Source organism: Paramormyrops kingsleyae, chromosome 19 (genome assembly GCF_048594095.1).
Source record: "Paramormyrops kingsleyae isolate MSU_618 chromosome 19, PKINGS_0.4, whole genome shotgun sequence".
Classification (NCBI taxonomy): Eukaryota; Metazoa; Chordata; class Actinopteri; order Osteoglossiformes; family Mormyridae; genus Paramormyrops; species Paramormyrops kingsleyae.
Window position 1 is genome coordinate 18,602,697 of NC_132815.1, and position 15,382 is coordinate 18,618,078.

Genomic DNA, 15,382 nt, shown 5'->3' on the forward strand with positions numbered 1-15,382 from the left:
GAATGCCGTTCTCCGAGGGGCTCGGCCGCTTGGCAACGCCGTCGCTCCGGCTTGGCCCAGGCCGCTGGGTCCTGTAACAGCTTGCAAATGTTTCGCGGATCTTCCACCCTATATATCCTTGGGTTACGAAATCCTTGGATCCGGTCCCACTCGTCCCCACTTGTCACGCCACATGCAGAGGATAAATCGCACCTTCCCCAGGCATCTCGTCTGCTTTTTGCTACTTGCATCATGCTCATCTGCATCTACCTGCCTAGCTGATCCCTCCATCGAAAGCAACTTACGCTCTTTACCCGTTAATGCCGCTGAATATATTCCGGTTAAGCGTCGCACTCACAGGTACCCTGAAAAGACCCCCCCCCCCGGGGAGTCGAACCAATGCCTGGGCTGCTGGCCCTCCAGTGGTGACACCCGCCGTCACCAGGGCCAGAGCATCCCTGACCAAGGGGCATATTTGTCTGAGAATCGGGGCTTTGTTTCTGTTCGATACCTGAACCCCCACCACCTTACTGGAAGCGCGCGCACACACACACACACACACACACACACGTGGCAGCATCAGCCAAACCAGATAAACAGGCTCCTCTCTGCCTTCGTAAGACAGCAGAATGAAAAGGGGCATTCCTTGGTCTGCATTGGTGTTTTTCATGTGTAAATAACGTCAACTTCAAATGTTGCTTCCTATGTATCCCATTTTACCGCACCGACAGTCAGAAATTGATGCTGAAATAAAACATCCAATATGCTAACATAAGCTGTATTTTTCATGTGTTATATTACTGTATATTTTGCATTTAGTTCTGTATTCTACCTACAGTTAATATATTAGCACATGAAGGCTGTTGGATTATAGTGGCACACAATCTCATGTAGTGCTGGTATCTTTAGGAGTGTAAACAAGTGCAACGAAGCTCTGATTTCACACAGTTTGCATTTCAAACACACACCTCTTCTCTGCCCCCTCCCTCTTCGCCTTCCTTTTGTCTATACTGGGGTAATTCCTCCTGTTTATCATCACCGTGTCCAGCGACATGTCATGTGCTACTGTCACAAACCTGGTGTGTTGTTATGTGCTCATTAACTTTTAAACAGGTTTCTGACAGATAGCACCGATTGCATTTACATTGATATTAAGATTTAAGTAAGAGGAATAATTTGATTATTTCGTTGTTCATTGTTTTTTTTAGTTAATTTTATTGATTTATAGTTGCATTTGGCACAGTGGTATTTCTTCTATAATGGTGTTTTCCTATTCAAATATTACATCCATTCCCTCAGTCTCAATAGTCCTGATTTTTTATCTAAAGCATTATACCGCTCCAAAATGAATCTTTAATACAACCGCATTATGTGGCAATCCATTTAAAGAAATCTATTAGATAAGAAATTATTTAAAACAGCATTTTACAAGACCAATTAATATATTCAATTCAAATCATATTTTTTTATTTTTTGTTTATTTTTTTAAGTCTAAAATACAAGACTGCCAAAACTATTTTAAAAATGTGTGTGTGTGTGCGTGTGTGTGTAGGGGGGGTGGTATGTATATATTACATTATGGGAACCAAATGTCCCCACAATGTAATGAAAACCTGTTATTTTTATATTGCGGGGCCTTTTTTTTTGTTCCCAAAAAGGAAAACTCATTTAAAAAAATCTGTGACTGTGCTGAAAAAACTAAAATGTCTTGTATTTTGTTTGGTTACTTATGGTTAAGGTTAGGACTGGGAATGGGTTTAGGCTGCCATTGTTGGGATTAATGTTTTTCCCATATAAATGAATGGACGGTCCCCACAAAGATATGAGTGCAAACATGTGTGTGTGTGTGTGTGTGTGTGTGTAACTGAATTTTGTATTTTTTAAAATCAAATATTTGTATCACTGGACTTATTTCCATTGCCTAATTTCACACTTGCAATGCAACAGTGCCCTCTATTGGCTATCAGGTTGGCCTGCAAAATACAGACATCGGTTTTGGCATCTCCCCGCTGTCCCACTTTCAACAGCAGATCTCGCTTCATTTATTTAGCAATAATGTTCTGTTTTATGCGCATTGCAGACTTGACAGAAACTCAACACTGAGTACGATAGATCAGCATCATAAACAAGCCACGTGTTTATTGGCAAGCGATTTTTCTCGACACTCCGTCTTATTCTTTTCAATGCAAGACAGTAACATGAAAAAACATCACGTAATGTTAAATGTTTTTCAAAAACCATATAGTTTTGTAATGCTTTGCAGATTTCAGGAAAGGTATTTTATATACCTCATATAACTGAAAAAAAATGTAACTTAAAAGTATAAAATAGAGTAATAATAACGTAAAGACAAGTCAATTTGTAAATCATTTATATATTAATATATATGATTAATTTATATATATATATATATATATATATATATATATATATATATATATATATATATATATATATAAACGCAAACCGCAAAGTTCTAACATTTAAGTTTACAGAGAAATATTTTGCATTCCATTCATTAGTCAGCCATTAATATATGCAAGTGCCGCATTTAAATTGCACATATTAACTGTAAAGCAATTTTACCTCTTCTGCCTTTAGGTTAACAGCTGTTTTCTAAATTTATTTTACTTTATCTAGCTTCATTAGAATTTGGGGACACATTAGAAGTCATTACATATATCCGGTCATTATGAGAATCTTTTTAAATATAATGAAGCATTTTTGAAAAATGCAAAACACAATAAAACAACTGAGCTTCAGCTCAAAGTTAATGAGTTTTGACTTGATAGCATATGTATCCAATTACACCGATACGCATGGAGAGATAACGCATAATTACCAAAAGACATATTGTAAACTGATGTTGTATCTTGTAAACCACTCTGTCACCTGCATTAGATTCTGTCACAATTAGTGATTTTTTTATTATTATTGAATGCAACCCCAACGAAGGTTAATTTATTTTATTAAGAAATAAATATGAATTAATTTTGGTGTCAGAGAGAGCGAGACCCACTTCCTTTTTCAATTAGGCTGTCCCGTCTCTGTGGGTATTAGGGCTGTTCATTCTGTTTATTCAGACTTCTACGGTATCTGCAACAAAAAAAGAAAAAAAGAAAAAGGGAAAAAATGTACGGGATGAGATACGGCAATTCACGCGCCAGGAAGGTAAATTTGAAGAACATCTGAATTTGCTGCCACGGTGATGCTAACGGTCGATAATAAAGTGTTACGAATCTAATCACGGAAAGTAAACGGGGACTTTGGGAATCGCGGAGACGGAGATTTAAGCTTCACCCGCATGCGATTTTTTTCCAAAAGCTGCTAGGATGCTTTGTCATTTTTTAATTTTCTTTAAATATGATTTTTTTTTTATGCAATTTTTCTCTTTTCGAGAAAATATTTTGTGCTTGTTTATTGCACATATCGTGGGCAGTGAAAAGAATAATTGTTGTGGTGCTGGTTTAAATTACTGGTATTTACAGTAGGGGGTTTATACTACAGAACCCGAAAATCACTCCGAGGAGCTCATTTGGTAACCTGGAGGAATGTCTTAAACTGGCATAGTTATGTCAGCTTTCTGGATATTAATGATTTAAGGAGCAAAGCTTGACTCTACTTACGAAGGCGGAGTTTTGTAATGATTAGATACTGACTGACTGTATTTGCGCTAAATTAAAGTAATACAGCGGAGGAGCAGCCGACAGGTTGAAAATGAGTAATCTTAGATACTAAACCCTCAGAACAGTAGGGTATATAGAAATACTCCCGATGTACATCATTAAAATTAATAATACTGAAAAAAATCAACATTTGTCTTTGCTGAAAATTTTGAGAAACGCGATAGAGATATAAATGAGCCATTATCTCAAAATATCTGTCCCCCCTCCCACCTAATCCCACCCCGCCAGTACCCCAGTGGGGGACAGGCACTTGTCCAACCCCCCTTGCTCCTGCAGATAGGGGCCCTGCTCCAAATGCGGCACCCCACCTCCCCAAACCGCTACTTCCACACCTGCTCCCCTCGCACCTCAGCACCAGCTCCGCAAACTGATTCCTACCGGGGGAGGGGGGCACTTCACACTGCAATTAATAACATCACAGGTAACCCATTGATATAAAAGGGTTTGATTCAACGAATACGAAATCGTGATCAAATATTAATTGCCTGATAAATAATAGACAAACAGCATCTGTGTAAATTTCAGAGGCCTCACTCATATAAGAGTATGTGCCTCTTTAATCAAATATTTATGAGAAGTCATTATTGGTTTAAACACTCGTATATACACATTAAAAACAAATACATGAACTGATTCTAGGTGTTTAGAGTTACAGTGAAAAAGATTCCTCATGGTACGTATGCACGGTTAATGATGGTGACATTTCCCAATTCCTCTGGTAAGACTGCCACCTAGTGGCAAAATAATGATACTTCTCATCACAGCTTTGCTGCGTTGAGGATCACTGGGAGAATATCAGAGTATAAGAGGTACGGGCGTAAATTATGGGATGATGAAGGGGTTGTAACCTCCCCTATAATCAAAACCAGCCAATACAACCCCCTGAACCTCCATAAATGGGTGGAGATCTCACCTCCCCCCAGTGCTCAACCCAAAGTTATGCCCTTGGTAAGAGGGCAGATGGCACTTATGATAAAGGCATAGATCTGGCAGGGAGAATTCACAGTCTCTTTTCATACAGTGGCACTTTAACACCCCATGGTGCAAAGAGCAAGGATAGCTCAGGAAAAAACTGAGCATCTGCGAGTCTCTGTCTCTCTCTAAGCGGATCACTGTTTCCTTATTCTCACTCTAAGGATGAAGTTATATGTCAGGTACATGCTCAGGTAAAAAAACCACACACTCTCAAGGAAAGTTCGAAGAACATTCTGGAACTCTTACATACGGTGCAAAGACATTGGACGTCACACGTATTGCCTGTTCTAAAATGCCACACTGCAATTCCCCCAATAAACCAATTTGTTTTTATTTCTCCTACTGTCTAAAAACTTCCTGGACTCTGCATATAGTCCACATATAGTCATGAGAGGCAAAACATGTACATTTCTCCAAAAAAGGAATAGGTCACGTCCACAATGTAAAGAATAAGTAAATAAAATTAGATTTAAAAAATTAAACAAAAATAATAAAATGTTTAGAAGTGTTGAAGTGTCTTTAGTCCAGCCTTCATCCCACATCAAACACAATGAAGTCGTTCTGGGGGCTCTGGACCATAAATAAGAGATGGAATCTGAGTTCTAAGAGCATTAGAAGTTTGATTTCTTCAGGCGAGGCCAAGGGGACAGTCAGTGAGGAATTATTCATATTGATGAAATGTCATATTAGTTTGTCCCATTTCCAAATGTATGGTCGCTTTATTCAGTTATAAACCTCATTCTGTGCTGGGATGCTGCACCTTCACATTTTTGCTTAGCATGTACTATTCTAGCAGTTATTTCAGTGATTAAACCACTGGCTACTGCTATTTGTTAATCTTTGTTGTCTGATTGTCTTAGCAGCATTGTTACCCAGGACAGGACAAACTGCTTCTCTGTGGACATACTTTCAGTTTCCATGCCATGAGTGTTGTGCCGTAGAGTAGAGTAACGTTTATGTACAAATATTCACTCATTTATGTGATCTTCCACAGTGGCATAATTCACCTAAATTACAATTCCAAAACGCATCATCCCGGTAGCGGGAGTACAACATGTTATATTGGTAATCAGAAAAAAAGGCAGAATTAAATATTAAGCAGTTTACAGATGCAGATGAAATGAGGGAGGTCTAGGCTTGGGAGCCAGAATTCTTATCAGTGTTATAATGTAGGGAGCGCTGCTGTAGAAAATAATCTTTCTATATTATATATTTCCTATATTATTATATACACTGCTGACCCTGGACTGGATAATTGCTACGGATGATGGATGGATAGATGGATATATTATATAACTTAAATATGTACGCACTTACATAGCAACATATGTTTGGGAAATAAGTGAAAAGTACTATGTTACATAAGCCACTTTTAGCTATCTGTTGTCTTGGAAAATAAACAATATACTTTAAAAGTGGCAGGAGTGTTTTTGACATCCACTAAGAGAAATATCTCCACTGGTGCCAGTGACCTCTTCCGGCTTGTTGACACTCGGCTGTGGCCTGCAGTCTTAGAGATCCAGCTGTTTCTGTGGGTAGCTGCTGACCCATTTAAGACTGCGTCGCCCCGGAGACACCCCCGGGGACACACCATGCCTCAGAGGGCTTTTGTGCGTGACATCCCTGGAATTCCGGAATGTCTACCTATGCACACAGTGCAAATGTACTAGGTGTGTCAAAAATGCACATGCATCTTTGCCGTAAATTTCTAATCATGAATCATGGACGGGCCTTGGTCTATGACAAGAACGGCATGTAGATAAAAGATGGCTTTAAATCTGAAGCTGTACCCAGAAAATAAAGTCTTTGGTGAGGCTGGTTAATGAGTCTTTTTTAAAATTAACTTCCCAAAAATAAATCCGCAGCATGAATGCCGGTGGGTCTGCTCCGGTCACACTGGCCATGGGCCTTCAGCTTCCCCTTTCCATCCCCCAGCTTTTAAATAATGCATGCCCCCCCTCCCGTTTCACCCCCTCCCCACAGTCAGCCAGTGCTGAGGGGCACTTGCACATGACCAAATGACCCCCTAGTACAACTCAATCTCTAAACTTCAGCATGACTTCCATGCTGGACTCCCTCTTTATCAGTGATCTGGACAAAAATGTAAACATTGAACAGGAGAGTGTACTCAGAGGTGGATTCAGGAGCCCTTGTGATGCGTGCATGACCTTTTCGTGTGCCTTGCTAATGCAGAGTGAGGGTACAGTACACCCACAGCAGAGGCAGTGGTGAGACGGGTTCCACCGAAACACACTTCCTCCAGAATGATCTGGGCTGCCTGAGAGCGACGTGTTTGCATTCTTCACATCAGAAACTCCTTTGAATTCTAGCCGAATGTTTCCACTAATTCCACACTGCTGACAAAAACACAGGAAGAATAAAAAAACATAACTCTACGCAGACATGAGACAGTCATAAAGTGATCACCTCTGGCCCGCATGGAATAGTGGGTAAAAATGCAAAAACGTGAAGCGAAGATTTCACGATATTCTCTAAGATATTAAACACATCTAAGTTAGATGTTTTGCTGCTTGAGTTTTCTTGATCTAGTTTAATTCAGTTCAGCTCAGGGTTGTTTACTTAAAGTTCACATGCCCAACCATGAACCATAGGGCAATGCTGGCATAGATATCCAGGTCAGGTGTGAGGCTGAAGCAATCAGACCACCAGCACCTCATTCCAGACAAAAGGACCTGTGAATTTGCTGCGACTGTAGCACTTTGTAGCACGTGCCAGAGACACAGATGGTCACGGAAGGACATTTTTCAAACAGATTAGGCACACGAGCTTAATCCCACCTCAACGTCCCCTACTTTACCGTAGCACAGGACAGCGAATATGCACCGTAGTCATATGCACTGTGTTTCTGCTTAGCCATACCCGACATTGTTGCATATTAATAGAGATCCCGTGCATTATTCATGCGTTGGACTACTTGTGCAATTGTCCCAGGCCGTGAAGGCCCTCGGCAAACACAGTCCTGCTTTCCAGCCTGCCTCCTGTAATACTAACGCTACCGGACATGTGACTCAGAAGCGATGTCGCACCGGTGTCCACAGCGTTGCCCGTCGTAATTATAATAAATTCAACAAACGAAAGGGGTTTCTGTCTCGGAAAGGAATGAATAATGGACGCACCTGGAATTCAAGTCTTGTGATAAATGAAATGATTCAGCGTGACACGGGAAACGGCAGGAGCGGCAGGGCGCCACCAGCGCAGAGGTGAGGCTCCGGCACGGAGACGGGAGGAGCGCGGGAAGCTCAGATTTGGCACCGGGTGTGGAGAGGCAGCGGCTTTCAGCTGGGATGAGCGGCGGTGCCGGTGACAAGTAGATGCTTGTTTTCCACGATGAAGGAGACGTACTGCATCTTACAGAGGAGATCTGGGAAGGTGAGAGCAGTCGGGACCCACAGAGACCCGGGATCTTCTTAACGTAATTCAAAGTGAAGCATACCGTAATGTCCCAAATTTGGAGGGAAAAAAAAAATCAATGGGTGAATGAAAGTATGGCATTTGGGTCTTATTTTAGAGTAATAACTTCATAAAAAAAGAATGAAACAGGAGAGATTGGGTATTATTTTACAGTAATAACTTCATAAAAAAAGAATAAAACAGGAGAGTCACAGAAACCATAAAGAACAAAGATCAACCAGTGAAATGACAGCGAAGGCCCCGTGAGAGACACGGCAATAAGGAGGGCTACACTCGGGTAAGGAGGCCTGCACTCGGGTAAGGAGGCCTGCACTCGGGGACGCCAAGCGGCTCTTATGCTATCAGACCGTCCATCTGTTCTGTATCCATTATTGATAAAAACATCATGGAAAACTATCTGTCTTGAACCCAAACCTGCATTATTATTCAAATATGCCCGGCTGCTGTCCTTATCTAACAGTGAAACCGCCAGAGGTACTTTTATCTCAAAGACCTGAAGGAACGACAAGACCAGTAAACTGAAAGGGGATGGATGGCGACCACTGTGCTAGATCAGGATGGTGATCACCCGCACTGCACAGTGAGAGGCTCGGAATATTTTTTCATATTTTCCCAGTAAGGCCAATCCTATATCACACCACGGAATGTCTCCAGTGGAGAAATGGGGTCTTCTCACCCATCTGGGGAGGATCACGCTGGATGTCACCCCTGAGAGTGCTGCCGATCCATGACAATATGCTCAGCAATGGTCATGTGCGAATTCCAGTGCCATGTCTGGATCTAGTGAATCTCCCCCAGAACACAGGCAGGATGGGTAGTACGATGCTTAGCCTTTAATTACACTGCCCTGGAATCCAGTGGATGCTGGTTCAAATCCCCCTCTGCCTTTAATAAGCTTCAAACTGGATTGCTTCCAGGTTTATACATGGCAGCTAATTGTCTGATGAAGGAATTTGCCCTTATCGACTGAGGGATCTGCCCTTCCGAGCAGGGTCCTATCAGTGACCATAGCAAGCAGTTATCAGGCTCACTCTTGAAGCAGAAAGGGTGGAGATGAGGAGCAAATGGATTCAGTGCCTTTTCGTCCGACCAGGACCTGTCTGCCCTGAATTCATCCCCCCCCCCATGAAATGCAGTCAATGTTCTGCTTAAGGTCCCTCATCTGCCTCGATCCTCAAGAAAGAATGCTAAACATTCCAAAGTGATGTACAGGGAACTCAACACCTTTAGCAGGTGTGTGGGTGTGTGTGTGTGTGGGGGGGTGGCTGCAGTTATTCACTGACCCTTAAGCCACGCCCTTTGTTTTTTTGGATTACAATTGCCATCAACTACTGTACCACAGCTCTCACAGGGTATGAATGGTGAGGGACCAGCGGCAGCCTCCAGGGTTGACTCACAGGATACATGCTAATTCAACAGACCTGCTCCCTTCAACCACTCCTATTCCTGCTGGTCTTTTGGGGCGTGGTTTTAAGCGAGCACATATCTGATCACATTTCCACCTCCTTAGCCACTATGCTACACAATACCGTAAACAGAAATCGATTACAGGATAATCTGTCTTTTTTTCAATCAATATTCTGGCAATATATGGCAAGACATGCCTTTGACATTACTTCTGCGTGTTTTTTTTTTTTTTGAGTAAGAGAAGCTTACTCCAAAGTTAAGAGTTATAATATTTCTTCCAAAGGAAATTCATGATTTGTATTCCATTTCCAAACATCACAAAATATTCATTTTGCAGAAACCAGTGCTTCACACCAGCAATCTCCTCAATTAATTCTTCCCAGGGCTTATTATAGCTAAGCTGACGGCTTTTATCTAAAGTGACAATTTCATCCATTTATCCAGCACTTCAGATAATGTACCTTACTCGAGGGCAGACTTGCCGTTTTTGTGGTCCATTTGGGTTACTTTTTTTAAATGCTGGGCTCTATTTTCTGCCCGATGGGTTTTCTGCAAAGCGCTCCATATTTTGCATACTGCTTTAAACGTGATACGGCCATGTACCCATTATATAAATGACGTGATTAACACTCTGACTGAAAACAACACAGTTCTGCCTCTGAATATTGTAAAAGCCAAAACTGGGGTGGACCTCTTATGTGTCACCGCGTGTCTGTCACTTAATGCTTATTGCCGCCACCGCCGGCGGTGCTCATCCTCTCGAATGGTCACCTGGTTTTTTGTCCTTTGCCTGTGGTGATACTGATCTCTCGGTAAGGGTGAAGACAACAGGGAGACGAGTAGGTCTCTGGGTAAGAAAGAATCTTAGGTACTCTGGTCAATTTTGGGCACAATGGGAAGCTTTGAACTCAATGGTGAGCTTTCTATGCATAGTCAATCACAAAGTATCCAACTGGAAGTGGCTTTAACAATCAATGATCGACAGGGTACAATAAGCCCCGCCCACCATGGCTTTTAGAAACATTGTTTCTCCCACTATTCTGGGATTGTTAACAGCAGCTAAAACCGAACAGGCGTCAGGCAGCTCTGGTATACACTTTTTCACGAGTGCCTGCACGCGCTGAATGATAAGTGCTTGCAGCCAGGCCAAAACGAGAGTCTAATTTTTGAGCACATATGTGCGTGGCTCGAGTGTGCTGTGATATCTAGCAGCGAAGGTGGAGATTAAGGGAACGAGCGGCAGCCAGCGAAGGAGGTGTGAAGTGGGGACAGCGAAATGGTGATGCCGTGCTAAATCTCACATTCTGGACAAATCTGTTTATGAGATCGATGTGGTAACGGAATGACATTTAGAGAGGCTGAGGATGGAGCTTGTGCTCAGCGATTCGCCTAATTCCCGTCATTTTTTCATTGTATACAAAAACGATTGGGCTGAGAAGCCAATGGGACGGAGCTCTCAGAGTGAACTAATACATTAACATGTAAAAATCAAACACCATTGTCATTGTTTCCTACATATGAAGAGCTGCTGCTTGGTCGTCTGAATTTTACACAAGAATATCAATGATAGGCAGACATACATCTACAGTCAACTACTAGTTTAAATGTGGCCTCGTAGCTCAAGGGAAGATACAAATATAGACTTATTAAGAACTGTTATTTTGCAATTAAGATGCTTAAGAGTTTTGGTAACATTTTACCTAAGCCATTCATGTATAATCCATTGCAGTTACCTTTATAATGCATTATGATGCATTCATAAAGTATTATAAACACAGCAAAAATTGATCGAATTAAATAAAAAATAAATAATAAGGCACAACACTTTTTAGCCATATTTATTATGCATTATGAATGCTCTATGAAGCTCCCATTTATTATGTACAATAGATACCTTCTTAATACATTATAGTTTAAGCCATTTATAGGCATGTTAATAATACTTTAAGAATGCATTATAATGTATTATGAAGGTATCTGTAATGCATTATGATGACTGGTTTAAATAATCCATTAACATCTTAAGAATCATTGGCTCTTTGGATGCTAAATAATAACATCAATAATCAGTGCAGGAGAATTCCTATAATCTCCAGTGTGCACATCATAAAGCATTGTTTTATGGATACTAACACATGGGAGTACAGATGTGCTGGTATGAGTAATGGGAAGAGCAGGATCATGCCTTCGGACCGACAGAGCTTATAAATTCTCATGACGCATTATAATACTGTGCTTGGTGGCTAATCATAGCACAGTTGTCTCTATCCTTGAGTTCCAAGTTCATGACAAGTAAACAAAACCGATGCAACGTCAGTGTTGCAAACACAGACTGTTTTTCTGCCTGTTTAGCAGATGAACAGCAGCAAGGGCAGCTGGACTCTTTCCTCATTTAACAGATTAACAGTAGTAGAGGCATCTGGACTGCTGTCTTTCTCACTTAGCAGATCAACAGCAACGAGGGCTTTTGGGACGTCTCCTCATTTAGCTCATCATGGTGCGACACGGGGATGTCATGGTGGTGCAGAAGTTGTCTCTTACCTCTGGGGCCAGGGTTAAAGTCTCCACCTTGACTCCATGTATGTGAAGTTTGCATGTTCTCTCCATGTCATCATGGGGTGTCTTCTGCCTATGCTGATTAGACCCTGTAGCCCAAAAACATGTTAAAACAAATTGGAGTTGCCAAATTGTCTGTAGGTTGGTATCCTTTCCTGGATCATTTCTTGCCTTGTTGGACTGTGCATCTCTCAATTATGCAGATCATGGGACAGTGAAGGCACTCACACAGATAAATAGGAGTTGGGACAGCTGATCTGCATCCAACTGGACAATGGGATGCTGTTTTCCTTAGTTTTCTGCATAACTGCGTCATATTAGCTTCACAAGTGGAAGGAAATTCATAAAGCAGTGTAATGAAATGTGTGCTGGCAAAGCATGCAGAATTTTGGGATGTGTGGGAGGGTGCAACTCCTGTAAATCAATTAGAAAACCACAGCACAACTCTGGCTAATTACTCAGCTGAAAGGCTGGCTAATTGGCCTGCAGCCACTTTGGGTCCTCAGCTTAGCGACCGATAACAGCTGCTACTGGATGTACTGGTCTCGGGATTGTTGCTCGGCGACAGACCGTTGCAGTATGTGGGATCTCACCTCCTATTCTTGTTTAAAAGATGCACAGTGTATATTTTTTATTTTATTTTTTATTTTTTTTACAGGTAGCATTTTTAACCAATAATCTTCATCATATGTTCGGGTGATTGGTGCTGTTTTCTGATGCTAAATAAATTTTAGGCTGGTCGTAAAAAACGCCTCGTCTGCAGCTGCCCCATTTACGCTCAGTGTGAAGGCTTCGCGCCATAGTGGGCATGGCTCAGCAGCAATGCAAGTCGTACCAGAACCAGAACATCACTGGTTCAAATCCCAGGAGTCTGCTGGCTGCTGATGGCACTAAGTATCCAGACAGACAGTATGCTATGTGGACATCTCTAGATTAAAAGAGACTTCTGGGCAAATAAATTATGAAAGAGGTACCTTACCACCACGGCTGAAAGAATGAGTCTTCCTTTACAAAGTTCATCAAAGCCTTTTAATTCCTCTATTCTATTCTTTATGATGTAGGTCTATTATCTGACAGCCATTTGACTTCATAATGTCATCTTCATTAAAACTGGACGTACAGGACTGGTTGGAGAGCCCTGCAAATTCTGGCCGTTGTGTGATTATTGTTAATATGCAGTTGCAGTAATGTAGCCCAGGGGGCAGCCTTCAGCCAACAGCCTTATTGGTCAGCACCTCCCCCCCCTGCCCCACCCAGACATGTGCTTCTGTGATGTAGAGCAGTGGAATTAAAACGCATGAGTGTCTTGGCTTTCCTCCCATTACTATCATCTTTACTTTGAAACAAAAACACCTTGTGAAATTACAAGCATTTTAGTGAAGTTTAAATATCAATAGAAACCCAGCTATCAGTGAACGTTACGTAAAGGTCTTTTCAAAGTTGACAGAGAACATTCTTACTGTAATGGAGTACTATTTCCACATTTTACATTTTAACAAAGGTCTTGTCAATGTTAGCGTGACAACATTATTGCCTGAATATCCTTTAAACATAATTAATGTTGAAAAATATTGTTTGATAATAAACATTCAATTTTATAATAGCACTATATGTGCATACTGCGAACATACCATCCAGCCTTGGACCCGTGACCTCAGAGGTGTCGAGCCACAGTGCTACCTGCTACGCTCCCATGCTGCTACGCTACCATGCTGCCACGCTACCATACCTCTCAATATTATCATTACTCTTAGTATGAGTAGTAGCGGAATAACGTTCTGGGAACATCAGAGAAACTCAACACTCTGAATGTGTGGAATATTCAGTAAACATTCCTATAATGGAAAGTTGTTAGCGGGGGAAAAAAATTATAAATTGATATTACATTATCTTTTTATCCAAAGCGATGTATAATTGAGGAAGCAGGGTCAACCAGTTCCTGGAGAAACTGAGGTGAAGAGCCCAGCGACGAGATCACTCTGCCAACTCTGAGATTAGACCTGGCAGTCCTACATTATCAGGTACAGCGCCCTAACACAGAGTCAGACAGACAGACAGACAGATAGACAGACAGACAGTCAGATAGATAGATAGATAGATAGATAGATAGATAGATAGATAGATAGATAGTAGGGTTAGAGGGACAAGAAAAAACACATAAAATTGCAGAGGACATTTTAATTCTATTCATGTTCCTTCAGTGCCTCAATATATAACATATTAGACGCTAATATAATGACAAGCAACAGATCACCTCCTGTAGCATTTGTCCAGAACACAGGGAGCAATAGTCTAAATAGCAGCAGGCTAAAGAGAGAGAGTGTGTGTGTGTGTGTGTGTGCGTGTGCATGTGTGTGCGTGCTCTTTTGAGCATGAGCAGTGATGTACGTGAGAGGTGAGGTGTTTGGTCCCCGTTTAGCGCCCCTGGAAACGCTGCAGGATATTTTCTCTCACAGCTTTGCTCTGGTCAGGATCCATCACACTTCTGAAATACTGTAAATGAAAATAGAGAGGCCAAGCCATATCGGTCAACCCTCGTCTCTAGGGGCCATCTACCGCTGTAGAAGTGTTGTTTTATAAGCATCACTTGCCGTATGGCTCCCTCTAGCGGACAACAACATATAAGGCACAGTCATGCTTTCAGATAAGTATTACATCAGCGAAATTCAGTTCGGAGGAGCGTCACTGACTCTCTCCAACCTGCCGTAAATGTGATGTTATAAAGTGAGGCCCCAGAGACCTTCCAAAAAGCAGTTCCTGTCCCACTGTGTGCTTAAAGGGAATGGAACTTTTATGTAAGCAATGCGATTGAAATGAGATAAATTATTTGTAACGCTGTTAAATGATAAAAGAATCTAAATAAATCATTAAACACATAATCTTAAGTATGGAAATTAAATAATTAAACAAAATAAAATTATGAACTAGATTTTATATGCAATGCTAGGCTGTTGTGGTCATATGACATTATACATATATGCATATATGTTGTATTTAATTTCTTTATACCTACACTGTGTGTATTTATGCATAGCCCCAGGTGTCAGGTCTTATTGCCTGTATGGAGTTATATGCGCATGTTGCACTGACATCCTGAAAGAATGCTGTTTTTTCCCGCAACACACTGCACTTGCATAGGCATGGAATGACAATAAAGTTCTATTTACTTCACATAGTTAGACTGCATGCACAAAAGAAAAATAATGGGGACAACAACCAGTGCCAAATGTCTGCTGTGGTTTCCTTTACATTCCTTTCATTCCCCCTCATGCTACCGCGCTTGTCAGGGCTAGGAGGTCCATGTGCATGCAGGAAGCTCCTCGCTACGATGCCTGCCGGCTTCAGCT